The 20,988-nt window shown below is 45.0% G+C and overlaps 1 long non-coding RNA gene across 1 annotated transcript in view; it reads left to right on the top strand.

The window, feature by feature from the left end:
• Positions 1-821: 821 nt before the first annotated feature.
• Positions 822-20,988, top strand: part of LOC137541317 (uncharacterized) — a 63,303-nt gene continuing 43,136 nt past the window's right edge. The window contains exons 1-2 of the long non-coding RNA XR_011025123.1: positions 822-890; positions 7,703-7,785. This is a non-coding gene — a long non-coding RNA (uncharacterized lncRNA). The remainder of the gene's footprint in view (positions 891-7,702; positions 7,786-20,988) is intronic.

Genomic DNA, 20,988 nt, shown 5'->3' with positions numbered 1-20,988 from the left:
GGTATATCTGCTTACATCGCTTTTTCTCTGGCTGCTATATATATATATAACGCTTTCATTAATATATTTGCTGTATTAAAATCCTTATGTGACTCTATGATTGATGTTTAAATAATAAAAAGAATAATTACTAAAACATTCCTTCCTTCCGTTGCAGCATCGGAGCTGCGATCAGCGGCAGAGGTGCCCCTCGGCTCGGCGGTCTCTAGGCGAATGCCTCGCTCCCGCAGCGGAGCTTTATACAGCCACAGAGCGGACCACGTTGAGAACACACACAGCCACCGCGTGCCGCTGCGCCACATTTGTGTTTCTTCTCCCGCCTCTTCGCGGGGTTTTCAGGCGATCGGTGACCCCCAAACCCGGGACCACCGGCATGTCTCCATCTCCGGACTCCGCCCCGAAGACCCGAACAGGAATCCCGGAGGAATGCCGCCGCTTTCATGTGGAAATCATACGATCCATGGGCGCCCCCTGGCGGTCACAGCGCCAGCGGTGTGAAGACGGCTGTTCGGGGGCAGATTGCGGGGGTGAGAGGGGGCAGAGAGGAGAGATCGCTGCTGGGGGTGGAGGAGGGCTCTCTGATAGACAGGTGTAATGCTATTTGGGGCCTCCAGGGGGCGGTGATGGGGAGTTATGAGCAGTTTAGTGTGATTGGAGAAGCACAAAGCCTGTCACGTGACCCCGGAGCTGTCGGCACTGGAAGCACAGATGCGGCTCCGTCACGTGCAGAGGGGAGGGGCTCTGGCACATCCCCCCCCGACCCCCACATGCCTTTTTTTACATACAACAAAGGTGGCTGCAAGAAGCCACGCCCCCGCCGCGAGAAGCTCCGCCCCCCTATCCAGGACACTTTGGAGAGGCAGGCAGCCCTGACAGGAATTTGGGATCAGGTGAGAATGTGCATCCCCCATTGCAGCACCCTCACTGAGCTCCACCCCCTTCCAACTAACTTCTCCTTTATCCACACACCGACACTGACCCCTCCCCCCACCTGCACCCACAGTACTTTCTCCCTCAAGAACCCCCCCCCCACACACACACACACACACTGACCCCTCCTTCCACCAATCAACACACACTGATCCCTCACCCCCCCCCCCCCCCACCCCACCCCCAAAACCCACAGTAACTTCTTCCTCATCCAACACACACACACCCTACACCCACACTGGCCTCTCCCTCCACCAATCACCTACACTGACCCATCACCCCCCCCTAGAACCCACAGTAACTTCATACCCCCCCCCACACACACACCCACACACACACACACACTGACCTCACCCTCCACCCACACTAACCTCTCCATCATCCACACTGACCTCTCCCACCCCCCACAATCCACTCTAACTTCTCCCTTCCCTGACAATCATACTGACCTCTCCCTTCCCCGACAATCACAATGACCTCTACCTTCCCCCACCCCCTACACTAACCTGTCCCAACCCCCGGAACCCACACTAACCTCTCCCTTTCCCGACAACCACACTGACCTCTCCCTTCCTCGACAATCACACTGACCTCTCCCTTCCCCCACCCCCTACACTAACCTCTCCCACCCCCCAGAACCCACACTAACTTCTCCCTTCCCCAACAACCACACTGACCTGTCCCTCCCCCGACACCCACACTGACCCCCGCCCAGCACCCATCCTGACCTCTTCCTCCTCCCAGCACCTACACTGAGTTCTCCCTCCTCCAGCACAAGTGGCATAGGAATCTCCATAGGAGCCATAGTAGCTGCTATGGCGGCCTTAGCCAAGGGTCCTATTCTCTTTACCGGCGATAGGGGGGTCTGCTGCGAGCCTCATGGAGACCCATGGCGGTCTACCTGAAGTGTACAGCTAGCAAAGGGGGGACATTTCACCCTGGGCCGGCTGCACTAATGCAATAGAAAATACAGCTGTAACACCGCGACCACTCGATTAGCTCCGCCCCCTCCTCTGTACCTTTCCACCTGGCTGTCATGCCTCTTTGTTGCTTTCTGTGTTGGGTGCCAGGGATGTGATGCTCCTGTCATGCTCCTGCTATTTGCTGCTGTAGTGCTGTGCTCCGCCCCTCCGTCCTGGAACTTTCAATCTGGAAACCGTGGCACAAGTGCCACATGTAACATTGCTGCATTTTCCCTATGGGCTAAAGTGCTGTATTTTCCCTATGGTCTAAAGTGCTATATTTTCCCTATGGGCTAAAGTGCTGCATTTTCCATATGGTCTAATGTGCTGCATTTTATATATTGGCTAACATGCTGCATTTTATATATGGGCCAATATGCTGCATTTTATATATATACTAACATGCTGCATTTTATATATGGGTCAATATGCTGCATTTTATATATGGACTAACATGCTGCATTTTATATATGGGTCAATATGCTGCATTTTGTTTATTGGCTAACGTGCTGCATTTTGTATACGGGCTAACGTGCTGCGTTTTATATATGGGCTAACGTGCTGCATTTTGTATACGGGCTAATGTGCTGCATTTTGTATACGGGCTAACGTGCTGCATTTTGTATACGGGCTAACGTGCTGCATTTTGTATACGGGCTAACGTGCTGCATTTTGTATACGGGCTAACGTGCTGCGTGTTGTATATGGGCTAACGTGCTGCGTTTTGTATACGGGCTAACGTGCTGCGTTCATTATACGGGCTAACGTGCTGCGTTTTGTATACGGGCTAACGTGCTGCGTTTTGTATACGGGCTAACGTGCTGCGTTTTGTATACGGGCTAACGTGCTGCGTTTTGTATACGGTCTAACGTGCTGCGTTTTGTATACGGTCTAACGTGCTGCGTTTTGTCTACGGGCTAACGTGCTGCGTTTTGTCTACGGGCTAACGTGCTGCGTTTTGTATACGGGCTACCGTGCTGCATTTTCCCTATGGGCTAAAGTGCTGTATTTTCCCTATGGTCTAAAGTGCTGTATTTTCCCTATGGGCTAAAGTGCTGCATTTTCCATATGGTCTAATGTGCTGCATTTTATATATTGGCTAACATGCTGCATTTTATATATTGGCTAACATGCTGCATTTTATATATTGGCTAACGTGCTGCATTTTATATATTGGCTAACATGCTGCATTTTATATATGGGCCAATATGCTGCATTTTATATATATACACTAACATGCTGCATTTTATATATGGGTCAATATGCTGCATTTTATATATGGACTAACATGCTGCATTTTATATATGGGTCAATATGCTGCATTTTGTTTATTGGCTAACGTGCTGCATTTTGTATACGGGCTAACGTGCTGCGTTTTATATATGGGCTAACGTGCTGCATTTTGTATACGGGCTAATGTGCTGCATTTTGTATACGGGCTAACGTGCTGCGTGTTGTATATGGGCTAACGTGCTGCGTTTTGTATACGGGCTAACGTGCTGTGTTCGTTATACGGGCTAACGTGCTGCGTTTTGTATACAGGCTAACGTGCTGCGTTTTGTATACGGGCTAACGTGCTGCGTTTTGTATACAGGCTAACGTGCTGCGTTTTGTATACGGTCTAACGTGCTGCGTTTTGTATACGGTCTAACGTGCTGCGTTTTGTATACGGGCTAGCGTGCTGCGTTTTGTCTACGGGCTAACGTGCTGCGTTTTGTCTACGGGCTAACGTGCTGCGTTTTGTATACGGGCTACCGTGCTGCGTTTTGTATACGGGCTAACGTGCTGCGTGTTGTATACGGGCTAACGTGCTGCGTTTTGTATACGGGCTAACGTACTGCATTTTGTATACGGGCTAACGTACTGAATTTTGTATACGGACTAACGTGCTGCATTTTGTATTCGGGCTAACATGCTGCGTTTTGTATTCGGGCTAACGTGCTGTGTTTTGTATTCGGGTTAACGTGCTGCGTTTTATATATGGGCTAACGTGCTGCGTTTTGTATACGGGCTAACGTGCTGCGTTTTGTATCCAGGCTAACGTGCTGCGTTTTGTATACGGTCTAACGTGCTGCGTTTTGTAATCGGGCTAACGTGCTGCATTTTGTATTCGGGCTAACGTGCTGCATTTTGTATTCGGGTTAACGTGCTGCGTTTTGTATATGGGCTAACATGCTGCGTTTTGTATACGGGCTAAAGTGCTGCGTTTTGTATACGGGCTAACGGGCTGCATTTTGTATACGGGCTAATGTGCTGATTTTTGTATACGGGCTAATGTGCTGCGTTTTGTATACGGTCTAACGGGCTGCATTTTGTATACGGGCTAACGTGCTGATTTTTGTATTCGGGCTAACGTGCTGCGTTTTGTATACGGGCTAACGTGCTGCGTTTTTTATACGGGCTAACGTGCTGCGTTTTGTATACGGGCTAACGTGCTGCATTTTGTATATGGGCTAATGTGCTGCATTTTGTATATGGGCTAATGTGCTGCATTTTGTATATGGGCTAACGTGCTGCATTTTGTATATGGGCGAACATGCTGCATTTTATATATGGTTTAAGATGCTGCATTTTCTATGTGGGCAAACATGCTTCTTTTTGTATATGGACTGCATTTTCTATATGGGCTAACATGCTCATTTTATTTTTGGGCTAGCCAACTTATTTTCTATATAGGCAAATGTGCTGCATTTTCCGTATGGTCTAACGTGCTGCATTTTATATATGGGCTTACGTGCTACATTCTCTATATGTGCTAACATGCTGCATTTTCTATATGAGCTAACATGCTGCATTTTATATAAGGGCTTACATGCTGATGACCTGGCGTTACCCGGGTATGTATTTGGCTGGTGTTGGCTCTGCCCACTTTTTCTAACCCTAACACACAATTACTCAATGACCAAGTTTGTGAGCTTTGTGGTCTTTGGCATCAATAATTTGCATTGAAATGAAACAAATCTGATTGGCGGTGGCTCCACCCCTTTTCTGAATTTGATCCCCAGTCACCCAATGACCAACTGTACCAGGTTTGAGGTTTGCGCCATTAACAGTGCAAGAATGGCAGCAATTAAATATTCCCTGTGAAAATCAATAGGTGAATTCTGATTGGCTTTTGTAGGCTCCACCCACTTTTCTGAATATTAATCCCAGTCACCCAGTGGCCAACTGTGCAAAGTTTGAGAACCCTGCTATTACCAGTGTAAGAATGGCTGCAGTTTACATTTTCCCAGTGAAATTTGTATTTGTCTCCGCCCACTTTTTGGTTATGGGGATAAAAAGTATCCTATATGTTATTTCAGGTAATATACTATGTGTGTGCCAAATTTCATTCAAATTCCTTCAGCCATTTTTGCGTGATCGAGTAGTAAACATCCGAACTTCCCCTTTTATAATATTAGTAGGATATGCTGCATTTTATAGATGGTCTACATTTTCTGTCTGGGCTAATATGCTCATTTTATGTGTGGCCTAATCTTTTTAACTTCTATATGGGCTAATGTGCTTCATTTTCTGTATGGGCTAATGTGCTGCAATTCATATATAGGCTGCTGTTTCTATATGGATTAACCTGCTTATTTTCTATATGGGCTAACATGCTTCATTTTATTAATGGGCTGCATTTTGTTTATGGGCTAATGTGCTGCTTTTTATATATGGACTGCATTATGTATATGGGCTAACGTGCTGTATTTTCCATATGGGCTAATGTGCTGCATTTTCCATATGAGCTAAAGTGCTGCATTTTCCATATGGGCTAACGTGCTGCATTTTCCATATGGGCTAAAGTGCTGCATTTTCCATATGGGCTAAAGTGCTGCATTTTCCATATGGGCTGGTAAAAAGAGTGGCACTCATATAAAGCAGGGATATGGGTGCCAAAGCCTCAAAGGATCCTCACACCTCTGGATCCAATTCGTGTAGTAGAAGTATTGGAGGCTGACACTTCCAAACGTGAAAAAAGCTCTTTATTGAAGCATTAAAATTAGTGGTAATACAGCTGTATTACCACAAATTTTAATGTTTCAATAAAGAGCTTTTTTCACGTTTGGAAGTGCCAGCCTCCAATACTTCTACTCTTCCATATGGGCTAACGTGCTGCATTTTGTATATGGGCTAACGTGCTGCATTTTGTATATGGGCTAACGTGCTGCATTTTCCATATGGGCTAAAGTGCTGCATTTTCCATATGGGCTAAAGTGCTGCATTTTCCATATGGACTAAAGTGCTACATTTTCCATATGGGCCAATGTGATACATTTTATATATGGGCTGCATTCGGAGAAGTGATTTTTAGCACTGCTAGATTTGAGCGCAGCCGGCGCCACCATAGACTATTATAGGAATCACATCACACAGCGCTCAGTGAGTAACGTTGGCGCTGTCAGAAGACAGAGCCGAAGTTGCTTAAATCACACAATAAATCGGCCTCCAGCAATCGCTGGAAGCCAAATTATATCATTCCCCCCTATCCATGGCGGCCTGGAGGAGGAATAGTAATTAACACGGCCCGGACTTGTGCAGAAGCAGGATCAGCCAGGGCCGGCCCGCTCATGAGGCGGGGTGAAACTTTTACCTCAGGCGGCAAATTTCTAGGGGCGGCATCCGCCCGTCGGAGGGTGCGGGGAGCCGGCCGCCCAGCTGGAGGGGTAGCGGGCAGGACGGGGGTATTGGGCCTAGCGGCGGGGAGGGGGGTCGGACCCCCCCTCCATCGCCTGGGTCCCCGTCCTCCGCTCCCCTCCAGCCTTAAATACATCAGAACTAGCGCAACTCGTAAGAGGCAGTGGGCGGGGAGGACTCACCTCTTCCTCGCTCGATCCAGCGTGCGCTCCACTGACGTCACTTCCTGCACGCCGCCCACTGTATTGTAAATGGACGGCGCTGCAGGAAGGGACGTCAGTGGAGCGCACGCTGGATCGAGCGAGGAAGAGGTGAGTCCTCCCCGCCCACTGCCTCTTACGAGTTGCGCTAGTTCTGATGTATTTAAGGCTGGAGGGGAGCGGAGGACGGGGACCCAGGCGAGGGAGGGGGGGGGGTCCGACCCCCCTCCCCGCCGCTAGGCACAATACCCCCGCCCTGCCCGCTACCCCTCCAGCTCGGCGGCGGCAGCAATAATTTTTTTTAAAATTTGCCTCAGGCGGCAAAAAGTCTCGGGCCGGCCCTGGGATCAGCTATATACCTGCTGTGTCCTGTGCCCAAGTCTACCGGGCTGATTTCACATGTATGCACTACATTTTCTATACTGGCTAATGTGCTGCATTTTATGATATGTGAGATGGGCCCCTGTATTGGAGGGGGGGGGGAGGTTAGAAGCTGTGCCCCCACAGCTCTGGAACCCCCTGCAGTCACTGGGGCTGCTCTCTGTGGTTACACCTCTGGTATAGATATTGTGGGGACTGCTTGAGTGTCCTGAACGTAACTGCACAACACTTATAAAGCATATACAGTATATTAGAATCTTGCTGCTCAAATAAATTGTTCAAGTAGTCTGAAGTGTGTGTCCAGGTGCCCCCAATGTTCCTGGCATTCCCTTCAGCCATTGCACACTTTAGGTCAGCATTGTCTGACAGTTATCTTCTATTGTTTTTCCTACACCTCCAGCTCACCCCTTTTCCCCTCCCCTTTCCATACAACAGAACAGGCTACTCAGCAGATAGCCCGCTAGCATGCCTATACAGAGATCATTCCTAAATTACCACCTTGAAGTAATGTTTTTTATGTGAATGGAGTCATTCATATTTTAATAATATTAATCAACGTTTATAACAGTATTGATAAATTAAATGTTTTGTTTCCATAACCTCCTCAAGCCCTTGTCGAATAAGTTCTGGATCGGTGGGATCAAGGAGGATTGAGAAGACTCTGAACTCTCCAGAGGCTTCCCACTACTGAGGTAAGTGTTCAATTATCTTTTTTTCACTTCAGGTACCCTTGAAAGGATGCACGAGGTGACATGATGACATAGACATGTGTATGTACAGCGCCAAGCATACAAATAACTATGCTGTGTTCCTTTTTTTCTTTCCCTGCCTGAAAGAGTTAAACATCAGGCATGCAAGTGACTGGCTTGGGACTGGGTGGGACCACAGCGTAACCCTCACTGATAAGGAATTCCAGCTATAATACAGAAAATGGCTTCTGAGAGCAGAAAATAGATTAAAAAGGGTCAACAGTTCATAGATTGTAGCTCTGGCATACTTCAATAAAGGGCTATTGAGCAGAGACAATGAAACAGTAAAAACTTAAAAAGTAGATTTAAATATTAAATAAAACTGGGATATCTAAAAAAACAACAACACATTTTTAGGAGGAGGATCAGGGCATAGGGGCCAAGGTCGCAGCAGTTGCCTGTGCAACCGGGCCCCTGAGGGGCCCGCTTGTTCCTACCACAGTGCTGCCATTGAGGGAGTCATCAGATACTAACTTCGCCACGAACCACGCTCTGCAGCTACAAACTTCTTCCTGTTCTTGTGCTCCATCTCACATTAAGAGTGCTCCCTAGGGGCGCTCTTGCTGTGAGCTGGAACATAGGACAGGAAGAATTTTGTAGCTGCAGAGCGTGGATCTTGGCCGAAGTGACTATCCGATGACAGCTGAGCCACTGCTGCTGCATACCCCCTCCGCCTGGCTACCTATATAGAGGCATCTGATTCTGACTATCTATACAGAGCCATCTAATCCTGGCTACCTATAAAGAAGCATCTAATCCTGGCTATACAGAGGCATCTAATCCTGACTACCTAACCAAAGGCATCTAATCCTGACTATCTGCACAGAGGCATCTAATACTGACTATCTATACAGAGGCATCTAATCCTGGCTATACAGATGCATCTAATCCTGACTACCTATACAGAGGCATCTAATCCTGACTATCTATACAGAGGCATTGAATCCTGACTATACAGAGGCATCGAATCCTGACTACTATACAGAGACATCTAATCCTGACTATACAGAGGCATCGAATCTTGACTACCTATACACAGCCATCTAATACTGACTACCTATACAGAGGCATCTGATCCTGACTACCTATACAGAGGCATCTAATCCTGTCTACCTATACTGCGGCATCTAATCCTGACTACCTATACAGAGGCATCTAATCCTGACTACCTATACAGAAGTATCTAATCCTGGCTACCTATACAGAGGCATCTAATCCTGACTACCTATACAGAAGCATCTAATCCTGGCTACCTATACAGAGGCATCTAATCCTGACTATCTATACAGAAGCATCTAATCCTGGCTACCTATACAGAGGCATATAATCCTGACTTCCTATACAGAAGCATCTAATCCTGGCTACCTATACAGAGGCATCTAATCCTGACTATCTATACAGAGGCATCTAATCCTGACTACTTCTACAAAAGCATCTAATCCTGGCTACCTATACATAAGCGTTTCCTTCCGGGTACCACTTAACTATGCCGCCCATGCCCCCTGCATCAGCGTGTAGCTGCATACGGAGGTCCACCAAGTTTGTAGCTGCAGAGAGTGGATCCTGGCCGAAGTGACTATCCGATGACAGCTGAGCCTCTGCTGCTGTGTCCCCCCTCCGCATGGCTACCTATCTAGAGGCATCTAATACTGACTATCTATACAGAGGCATCTAATCCTGACTACCTATACACAGCCATCTAATACTGACTATCTATACAGAGGCATCTAATACTGACTATCTATACAGAGGCATCTAATCCTGACTACCTACACAGAGGCATCTAATCCTGACTATCTATACAGAGGCATCGAATCCTGACTATACAGAGGCATTGAATCCTGACTATACAGAGGCATCGAATCCTGACTACCTATACAGAGCCATCTAATCCTGACTACCTATACAGAGCCATCTAATCCTGACTATCTATGCAGAGGCATCTAATACTGACTATCTATACAGAGGCATCTAATCCTGACTATACAGAGGCATCTAATCTTGACTACCTATACACAGCCATCTAATACTGACTACCTATACAGAAACATCTAATCCTGACTACCTACACAGAGGCATCTAATCCTGACTATCTATACAGAGGCATCTAATCCTGACTACCTATACAGAGGCATCTAATCCTGACTACCTATACAGAGGCATCTAATCCTGACTACCTATACAGAAGCATCTAATACTGGCTACCTATACAGGGGCATCTAATCCTGACTACCTATACAGAAGCATCTAATCCTGGCTACCTATACAGAGGCATCTAATCCTGACTATCTATACAGAAGCATCTAATCCTGACTACCTATACAGAAGCATCTAATCCTGACTACCTACACAGAGGCATCTAATCCTGACTATCTATATAGAGGCATCTAATCCTGACTACCTATACAGAGGCATCTAATCCTGACTACCTATACAGAGGCATCTAATCCTGACTACCTATACAGAGGCATCTAATCCTGACTATCTATACAGAAGCATCTAATCCTGGCTACCTATACAGAGGCATATAATCCTGACTGTATAGGTAGCCAGGATTAGATGCTTCTGTATAGGAAGTCAGGATTATATGCCTCTGTATAGGTAGCCAGGATTAGATGCTTCTGTATAGATAGTCAGGATTAGATGCCTCTGTATAGGTAGCCAGGATTAGATGCTTCTGTATAGGTAGTCAGGATTAGATGCCCCTGTATAGGTAGCCAGTATTAGATGCTTCTGTATAGGTAGTCAGGATTAGATGCCTCTGTATAGGTAGTCAGGATTAGATGCCTCTGTATAGGTAGTCAGGATTAGATGCCTCTATATAGATAGTCAGGATTAGATGCCTCTGTGTAGGTAGTCAGGATTAGATGGCTGTGTATAGGTAGTCAAGATTAGATGCCTCTGTATAGTCAGGATTAGATGCCTCTGTATAGATAGTCAGGATTAGATGCCTCTGTATAGGTAGCCAGGATTAGATGCTTCTGTATAGGAAGTCAGGATTATATGCCTCTGTATAGGTAGCCAGGATTAGATGCTTCTGTATAGATAGTCAGGATTAGATGCCTCTGTATAGGTAGCCAGGATTAGATGCTTCTGTATAGGAAGAGGCATCTAATCCTGACTATCTATACAGAAGCATCTAATCCTGGCTACCTATACAGAGGCATATAATCCTGACTTCCTATACAGAGGCATCTAATCCTGGCTACCTATACAGAGGCATCTAATCCTGACTACCTATACAGAGGCATCTAATCCTGACTACCTATACAGAAGCATCTAATACTGGCTACCTATACAGGGGCATCTAATCCTGACTACCTATACAGAAGCATCTAATCCTGGCTACCTATACAGAGGCATCTAATCCTGACTATCTATACAGAAGCATCTAATCCTGGCTACCTATACAGAGGCATATAATCCTGACTTCCTATACAGAAGCATCTAATCCTGGCTACCTATACAGAGGCATCTAATCCTGACTATACAGAGGCATCTAATCTTGACTACCTATACACAGCCATCTAATACTGACTACCTATACAGAAGCATCTAATCCTGACTACCTACACAGAGGCATCTAATCCTGACTATCTATACAGAGGCATCTAATCCTGACTACCTATACAGAGGCATCTAATCCTGACTACCTATACAGAGGCATCTAATCCTGACTACCTATACAGAAGCATCTAATACTGGCTACCTATACAGGGGCATCTAATCCTGACTACCTATACAGAAGCATCTAATCCTGGCTACCTATACAGAGGCATCTAATCCTGACTATCTATACAGAAGCATCTAATCCTGACTACCTATACAGAAGCATCTAATCCTGACTACCTACACAGAGGCATCTAATCCTGACTATCTATACAGAGGCATCGAATCCTGACTATACAGAGGCATTGAATCCTGACTACCTATACAGAGCCATCTAATCTTGACTATCTATGCAGAGGCATCTAATACTGACTATCTATACAGAGGCATCTAATCCTGACTATACAGAGGCATCTAATCTTGACTACCTATACACAGCCATCTAATACTGACTACCTATACAGAAGCATCTAATCCTGACTACCTACACAGAGGCATCTAATCCTGACTATCTATATAGAGGCATCTAATCCTGACTACCTATACAGAGGCATCTAATCCTGACTACCTATACAGAGGCATCTAATCCTGACTACCTATACAGAAGCATCTAATACTGGCTACCTATACAGGGGCATCTAATCCTGACTACCTATACAGAAGCATCTAATCCTGGCTACCTATACAGAGGCATCTAATCCTGACTATCTATACAGAAGCATCTAATCCTGGCTACCTATACAGAGGCATCTAATCCTGACTTCCTATACAGAAGCATCTAATCCTGGCTACCTATACAGAGGCATCTAATCCTGACTATCTATACAGAGGCATCTAATCCTGACTATACAGAGGCATCTAATCTTGACTACCTATACACAGCCATCTAATACTGACTACCTATACAGAAGCATCTAATCCTGACTACCTACACAGAGGCATCTAATCCTGACTATCTATATAGAGGCATCTAATCCTGACTACCTATACAGAGGCATCTAATCCTGACTACCTATACAGAGGCATCTAATCCTGACTACCTATACAGAAGCATCTAATACTGGCTACCTATACAGGGGCATCTAATCCTGACTATCTATACAGAAGCATCTAATCCTGGCTACCTATACAGAGGCATCTAATCCTGACTATCTATACAGAAGCATCTAATCCTGGCTACCTATACAGAGGCATATAATCCTGACTTCCTATACAGAAGCATCTAATCCTGGCTACCTATACAGAGGCATCTAATCCTGACTATACAGAGGCATCTAATCTTGACTACCTATACACAGCCATCTAATACTGACTACCTATACAGAAGCATCTAATCCTGACTACCTACACAGAGGCATCTAATCCTGACTATCTATACAGAGGCATCTAATCCTGACTACCTATACAGAGGCATCTAATCCTGGCTACCTATACAGAGGCATCTAATCCTGACTATCTATACAGAAGCATCTAATCCTGACTACCTATACAGAAGCATCTAATCCTGACTACCTACACAGAGGCATCTAATCCTGACTATCTATATAGAGGCATCTAATCCTGACTACCTATACAGAGGCATCTAATCCTGACTACCTATACAGAGGCATCTAATCCTGACTACCTATACAGAGGCATCTAATCCTGACTACCTATACAGAAGCATCTAATACTGGCTACCTATACAGGGGCATCTAATCCTGACTACCTATACAGAGGCATCTAATCCTGACTATCTATACAGAAGCATCTAATCCTGGCTACCTATACAGAGGCATCTAATCCTGACTATCTATACAGAGGCATCTAACCCTGGCTACCTATACAGAGCTATCCAATTCTGGCTACCTATACAGAGCCATCTAATCCTGGCTACCTACACAGAGCTATCTAATCCTTGCTACCTATACAGAGCCATTTAATCCTGACTACCTTTACAGAGGCATCTAATCCTGACTATCTATACAGAGGCATCTAATCCTGGCTATCTATACAGAGGCATCTAATCCGGACTACTTCTACAGAGGCATCTAATCCTGGCTATCTATACAGAGGCATCTAATCCGGACTATCTATACAGAGGCATCTAATCCTGATTACTTCTACAGAGGCATCTAATCCTGACTACTACAGAGGCATCTAATCCTGGCTACCTATACAGAAGCGTTTCCTTCCGGGTACCACATAACAACGCCACCCATGCCCACTGCATCAGCGTTAAGCTGCATACGGAGGTCCACCGTGTGTCATCCACCCAGCACTCTGAAGCCCTGTGTTATGGACTTAGCAGCATCTTGAGACCAGATAGGAAGCAGTTGTCCAATGGATTGAATAGAGATTTCTGCTTTACAACAGTAGCTTCGTTTGTCTCTGGGCGGCAATGTCTTGTGCTTCCACATGCTGCATCGCTTGCTTTTGTACACGCTTCATGGTGCCATATTCCATACTCAAGAGTGCTAACTGATTCAATAACTACGATTGAGTTGTGATCTGGACACTCTGCTGGAATAGTGTGGACACTGCCGGAATTATTGCGTTGGCAATTGTTTGAGGAATGAGAGCATCAGCTTAAGGTGCCAAGCATTATTGCTTTTTCATCATGAATTGTGCTTGATGCTATTAACATGCAAATAAATATCTGGGGATTGCGACCAGAGATACCTGCTCTCTGAAATGTTGCTTATAGCTAGTAGGTGTAGTCCAGCGGACCATTTCTGGCAGGTAGTTGTAGGTGGTGTATGAATGACATTACAACGTTGGCCGGCCATACTGTTTTTAATATTTTGACAGATCTGTCAGATATTTTACAAGATGTTTGTCTGAGTATGCACTTTAACTTTTTCTAATGCACTAATAAAGTGACAACACAGTGGGTTTGTTGGACATACACGCTCATTAGTGTTTTATTTTTTGGGCAACTTTTAAGAAGAAAATAAACGCAGTGGGCAGCATTTCAGCAGAAAATAAACGCAGTGGGCAACATTTCAGCAGAAAATAAACGCAGTGGGCCACATTTCAGCAGAAAATAAACGCAGTGGGCAACATTTCAGCAGAAAATAATGCAGTGGGCCACATTTCAGCAGAAAATAACACAATGTGGGCAACATTTCAGCAGAAAATAAACGCAGTGGGCAACATTTCAGCAGAAAATAAACGCAATGAGGGCAGCTTTTCACCAGAAAATAAACACAGTGAGTGCAGCTTTTCACCTGAAAATAAACGCAATGATGGCAGCATTTCACCAGAAAATAAACACAATGAGGGCAGCTTTTCACCAGAAAATAAACACAGTGAGTGCAGCTTTTCACCAGAAAATAAACGCAATGATGGCGGCATTTCACCAGAAAATAAACGCAATGAGGGCAGCTTTTCACCAGAAAATAAACGCAATGATGGCAGCTTTTCACCAAAAATAAACGCAAAGATGGCAGCATTTCACCTGCAAAGAAAAAAAAATTTACTCACCTGACAGAAGTCTCCTCTCCCGGCGGTCTCTGGTGTGCAGTTCCCCAGATGATGCTCCTGCAGTCTCCCGCGCTGACAGGCAGAATGCAGGGCTACAAGAAGATGGCGCCCGAAGCCCTGTACTGGAGACACAAATAGTCTCCAGTGCAGGGCTTCGGGCGTCATCTTCCCGTAGCCCTGCAGACTGGAGCGGGGCTGCGGGCTATGAACTGTTAAATCCGGGACATAGCGCAGCAGCAATGGCGTGTCTGCAGATGAGGCTATGCGTGCTGGGTCTAGCACGCGTGCCATAGGTTCGCCATAGCTGATCTATACTAAGGTACCTATTCCTGACTACCTATAAAGAGGCATCTAATCCTGACTATCTATACTGAGGTACCTATTCCTGACTGTAGAGAGGCATTTAATCCTGGCTATCTATACTGAGGTACCTATTCCTGACTATATACAGAGGCATATAATCCTGGTGTATACTGAGGTAACTATTCCTGACTATCTATACAGAGGCATCTAATCTTGGCTATTTATACTGAGGTACCTATTCCTGACTATCTATACAGAGGCATCTAATCCTGACTATCTATACTGAGGCATCTAATCCTGGCTACCTATAAAGAGGCATCTAATCCTGACTATCTATAGAGAGGCATCTAATCCTGGCTACCTATACTGAGGCCTCTAATCCTGACTATACAGAGGCATCTAATCCTGGCTATCTATACTGAGGCATTTAATCCTGACTATACAGAGGCATCTAATCCTGGCTATCTATACTGAGGTACCTATTCCTGACTATGTATACAGAGGCATCTAATCCTGACTATACTGAGGCATCTAATCCTGGCTACCTATACTGAGGTACCTATTCCTGACTATAGAGAGGCATCTAATCCTGGCTACCTATACTGAGGTACCTATTCCTGACTATGTATACAGAGGCATCTAATCCTGACTATACTGAGGCATCTAATCCTGGCTACCTATACTGAGGTACCTATTCCTGACTATAGAGAGGCATCTAATCCTGGCTACCTATACTGAGGTACCTGTTCCTGACTATCTATACAGAGGCATCTAATCCTGACTACCTATACAGAGGCATCGAATCCTGACTACCTATACAGAGGCATCTAATCCTGGCTACCTATACTACGGCATCTAATCCTGACTACCTATACAGAGGCATCTAATCCTGACTACCTATACAGAAGCATCTAATCCTGGCTACCTATACAGGGGCATCTAATACTGACTACCTATACAGAAGCATCTAATCCTGGCTACCTATACAGAGGCATCTAATCCTGACTATCTATACAGAAGCATCTAATCCTGGCTACCTATACAGAGGCATATTATCCTGACTTCCTATACAGAAGCATCTAATCCTGGCTACCTATACAGAGGCATCTAATCCTGACTACTTCTACTACAAAAGCATCTAATCCTGGCTACCTATACATAAGCGTTTCCTTCCGGGTACCACGTAACAATGCCGCCTATGCCCCCTGCATCAGCGTGTAGCTGCATACGGAGGTCCACCAAGTTTGTAGCTGCAGAGAGTGGATCCTCGCCGAAGTGACTATCCGATGACAGCTGAGCCTCTGCTGCTGTGTCCCCCCTCCGCATGGCTACCTATATAGAGGCATCTAATCCTGACTATACAGAGGCATCGAATCCTGACTATACAGAGGCATTGAATCCTGACTATACAGAGGCATCGAATCCTGACTACCTATACAGAGCCATCGAATCCTGACTACCTATACAGAGCCATCTAATCCTGACTATCTATGCAGAGGCATCTAATACTGACTATCTATACAGAGGCATCTAATCCTGACTATACAGAGGCATCTAATCCTGACTACCTATACAGAGCCATCTAATACTGACTACCTATACAGAAGCATCTAATCCTGGCTACCTATACAGAGGCATCTAATCCTGACTGTATAGATAGTCAGTATTAGATGCCTCTGTATAGATAGTCAGGATTAGATGCCTCTGTATAGATAGTCAGGATTAGATGCCTCTGTATAGGTAGCCAGGATTAGATGCTTCTGTATAGATAGTCAGGATTAGATGCCTCTGTATAGGTAGCCAGGATTAGATGCTGCTGTATAGGTAGTCAGTATTAGATGGCTCTGTATAGGTAGTCAGGATTAGATGCCTCTGTATAGATAGTCAGTATTAGATGCCTCTGTATAGATAGAGGCATCTAATCCTGACTACCTATACAGAGCCATCTAATACTGACTACCTATACAGAAGCATCTAATCCTGGCTACCTATACAGAGGCATCTAATCCTGACTATCTATACAGAAGCATCTAATCCTGGCTACCTATACAGAGGCATCTAATCCTGACTATCTATACAGAAGCATCTAATCCTGGCTACCTATACAGAGGCATCTAATCCTGACTATCTATACAGAAGCATCTAATCCTGACTATCTATACAGAGGCATCTAATCCTGGCTACCTATACAGAGCTATCCAATTCTGGCTACCTATACAGAGCCATCTAATCCTGGCTACCTACACAGAGCTATCTAATCCTTGCTACCTATACAGAGCCATCTAATCCTGACTACCTTTACAGAGGCATCTAATCCTGACTATCTATACAGAGGCATCTAATCCTGGCTATCTATACAGAGGCATCTAATCCGGACTACTTCTACAGAGGCATCTAATCCTGGCTATCTATACAGAGGCATCTAATCCGGACTATCTATACAGAGGCATCTAATCCTGATTACTTCTACAGAGGCATCTAATCCTGACTACTACAGAGGCATCTAATCCTGGCTACCTATACGGAAGCGTTTCCTTCCGGGTACCACGTAACAACGCCACCCATGCCCACTGCATCAGCGTGTAGCTGCATACGGAGGTCCACCGTGTGTCATCCACCCAGCACTCTGAAAGCCCTGTGTTATGGACTTAGCAGCATCTTGAGACCAGATAGGAAGCAGTTGTCCAATGGATTGAATAGAGATTTCTGCTTTACAACAGTAGCTTCGTTTGTCTCTGGGCGGCAATGTCTTGTGCTTACACATGCTGCATCGCTTGCTTTTGTACACGCTTCATGGTGCCATATTCCATACTCAAGAGTGCTAACTGATTCAATAACTACGATTGAGTTGTGATCTGGACACTCTGCTGCAATAGTGTGGACACTGCCGGAATTATTGCGTTGGCAATTGTTTGAGGAATAAGAGCATCAGCTTAAGGTGCCAAGCATTATTGCTTTTTCATCATGAATTGTGCTTGATGCTATTAACATGCAAATAAATATCTGGGGATTGTGACCAGAGATACCTGCTCTCTGAAATGTTGCTCATAGCTAGTAGGTGTAGTCCAGCGGACCATTCCTGGCAGGTAGTTGTAGGTGGTGTGTGAATGGCATTACAACGTTGGCCGGCCATACTGTTTTTAATAGTTTGACAGATCTGTCAGATATTTTACAAGATGTTTGTCTGAGTATGCACTTTAACTTTTTCTAATGCACTAATAAAGTGACAACACAGTGGGTTTGTTGGACATACACGCTCATTAGTGTTTTATTTTTTGGGCAACATTTAAGAAGAAAATAAACGCAGTGGGCAGCATTTCAGCAGAAAATAAACGCAGTGGGCAACATTTCAGCAGAAAATAAACGCAGTGGGCCACATTTCAGCAGAAAATAAACGCAGTGGGCAACATTTCAACAGGAAATAACGCAGTGGGCAACATTTCAGCAGAAAATAAACGCAGTGGGCAACATTTCAGCAGAAAATAATGCAGTGGGCCACATTTCAGCAGAAAATAACACAATGTGGGCAACATTTCAGCAGAAAATAAACGCAGTGGGCAACATTTCAGCAGAAAATAAACGCAATGAGGGCAGCTTTTCACCAGAAAATAAACACAGTGAGTGCAGCTTTTCACCTGAAAATAAACGCAATGATGGCAGCATTTCACCAGAAAATAAACAAAATGAGGGCAGCTTTTCACCAGAAAATAAACACAGTGAGTGCAGCTTTTCACCAGAAAATAAACGCAATGATGGCAGCATTTCACCAGAAAATAAACGCAATGAGGGCAGCTTTTCACCAGAAAATAAACACAGTGAGTGCCGCTTTTCACCAGAAAATAAACGCAATAATGGCAGCTTTTCACCAGAAAATAAACGCAATGATGGCAGCTTTTCACCAAAAATAAACGCAAAGATGGCAGCATTTCACCTGCAAAGAAAAAAAAATGTACTCACCTGACAGAAGTCTCCTCTCCCGGCGGTCTCTGGTGTGCAGTTCCCCAGATGATGCTCCTGCAGTCTCCCGCGCTGACAGGCAGAATGCAGGGCTACAAGAAGATGGCGCCCGAAGCCCTGTACTGGAGACACAAATAGTCTCCAGTGCAGGGCTTCGGGCGTCATCTTCCCGTAGCCCTGCAGACTGGAGCGGGGCTGCAGGCTATGAACTGTTAAATCCGGGACATAGCGCAGCAGCGATGGCGTGTCTGCAGATGAGGCTATGCGTGCTGGGTCTAGCACGCGTGCCATAGGTTCGCCATAGCTGATCTATACTAAGGTACCTATTCTTGACTACCTATAAAGAGGCATCTAATCCTGACTATCTATACTGAGGTACCTATTCCTGACTGTAGAGAGGCATTTAATCCTGGCTATCTATACTGAGGTACCTATTCCTGACTATATACAGAGGCATATAATCCTGGTGTATACTGAGGTAACTATTCCTGACTATCTATACAGAGGCATCTAATCTTGGCTATTTATACTGAGGTACCTATTCCTGACTATCTATACAGAGGCATCGAATCCTGACTATCTATACAGAGGCATCTAATCTTGGCTATTTATACTGAGGTACCTATTCCTGACTATCTATACAGAGGCATCGAATCCTGACTATCTATACTGAGGCATCTAATCCTGGCTACCTATAAAGAGGCATCTAATCCTGACTATCTATAGAGAGGCATCTAATCCTGGCTACCTATACTGAGGCCTCTAATCCTGACTATACTGAGGCCTCTAATCCTGACTATACAGAGGCATCTAATCCTGACTATACAGAGGCATCTAATCCTGGCTATCTATACTGAGGTACCTATTCCTGACTATGTATACAGAGGCATCTAATCCTGACTATACTGAGGCATCTAATCCTGGCTACCTATACTGAGGTGTAATAAAAAGGAGTTTGAAGTGCAAAGCGTGATTAAACCAATACTTGACAAGGGATTAAATGGTATGAAAAATCATCGCTTTATTGTATCAAAAAAGGGTAAAATGCAATATTGGATGTCAGAAGCCCGATGCCTGTCCAACCCACCCACCAATAAAAACCCAAATGTCCGTGGAGCGAGGATCACCCAAGTGTTGGAAGCCAACACTGGGAAAATGCAGCCAAAGAAATATAAATTCACTGCCAGTTCAATAATGACACGGAAGGTAAATGGCACTCCAGATAGCTGTCACAAACTGGGTCTAGCACGCGTGCCATAGGTTCGCCATAGCTGATCTATACTAAGGTACCTATTCTTGACTACCTATAAAGAGGCATCTAATCCTGACTATCTATACTGAGGTACCTATTCCTGACTGTAGAGAGGCATTTAATCCTGGCTATCTATACTGAGGTACCTATTCCTGACTATATACAGAGGCATATAATCCTGGTGTATACTGAGGTAACTATTCCTGACTATACAGAGGCATCTAATCTTGGCTATTTATACTGAGGTACCTATTCCTGACTATCTATACAGAGGCATCTAATCCTGACTATCTATACTGAGGCATCTAATCCTGGCTACCTATAAAGAGGCATCTAATCCTGACTATCTATAGAGAGGCATCTAATCCTGGCTACCTATACTGAGGCCTCTAATCCTGACTATACAGAGGCATCTAATCCTGGCTATCTATACAGAGGCATCTAATCCTGGCTATCTATACTGAGGTACCTATTCCTGACTATGTATACAGAGGCATCTAATCCTGACTATACTGAGGCATCTAATCCTGGCTACCTATACTGAGGTACCTGTTCCTGAC

The sequence above is a fragment of the Hyperolius riggenbachi genome, chromosome 12 (genome assembly GCF_040937935.1).
Source record: "Hyperolius riggenbachi isolate aHypRig1 chromosome 12, aHypRig1.pri, whole genome shotgun sequence".
Taxonomy (NCBI): Eukaryota; Metazoa; Chordata; class Amphibia; order Anura; family Hyperoliidae; genus Hyperolius; species Hyperolius riggenbachi.
The sequence above is the reverse complement of the archived record's forward strand: the minus strand, read 5'-3'. Positions and strand labels throughout refer to the sequence as shown.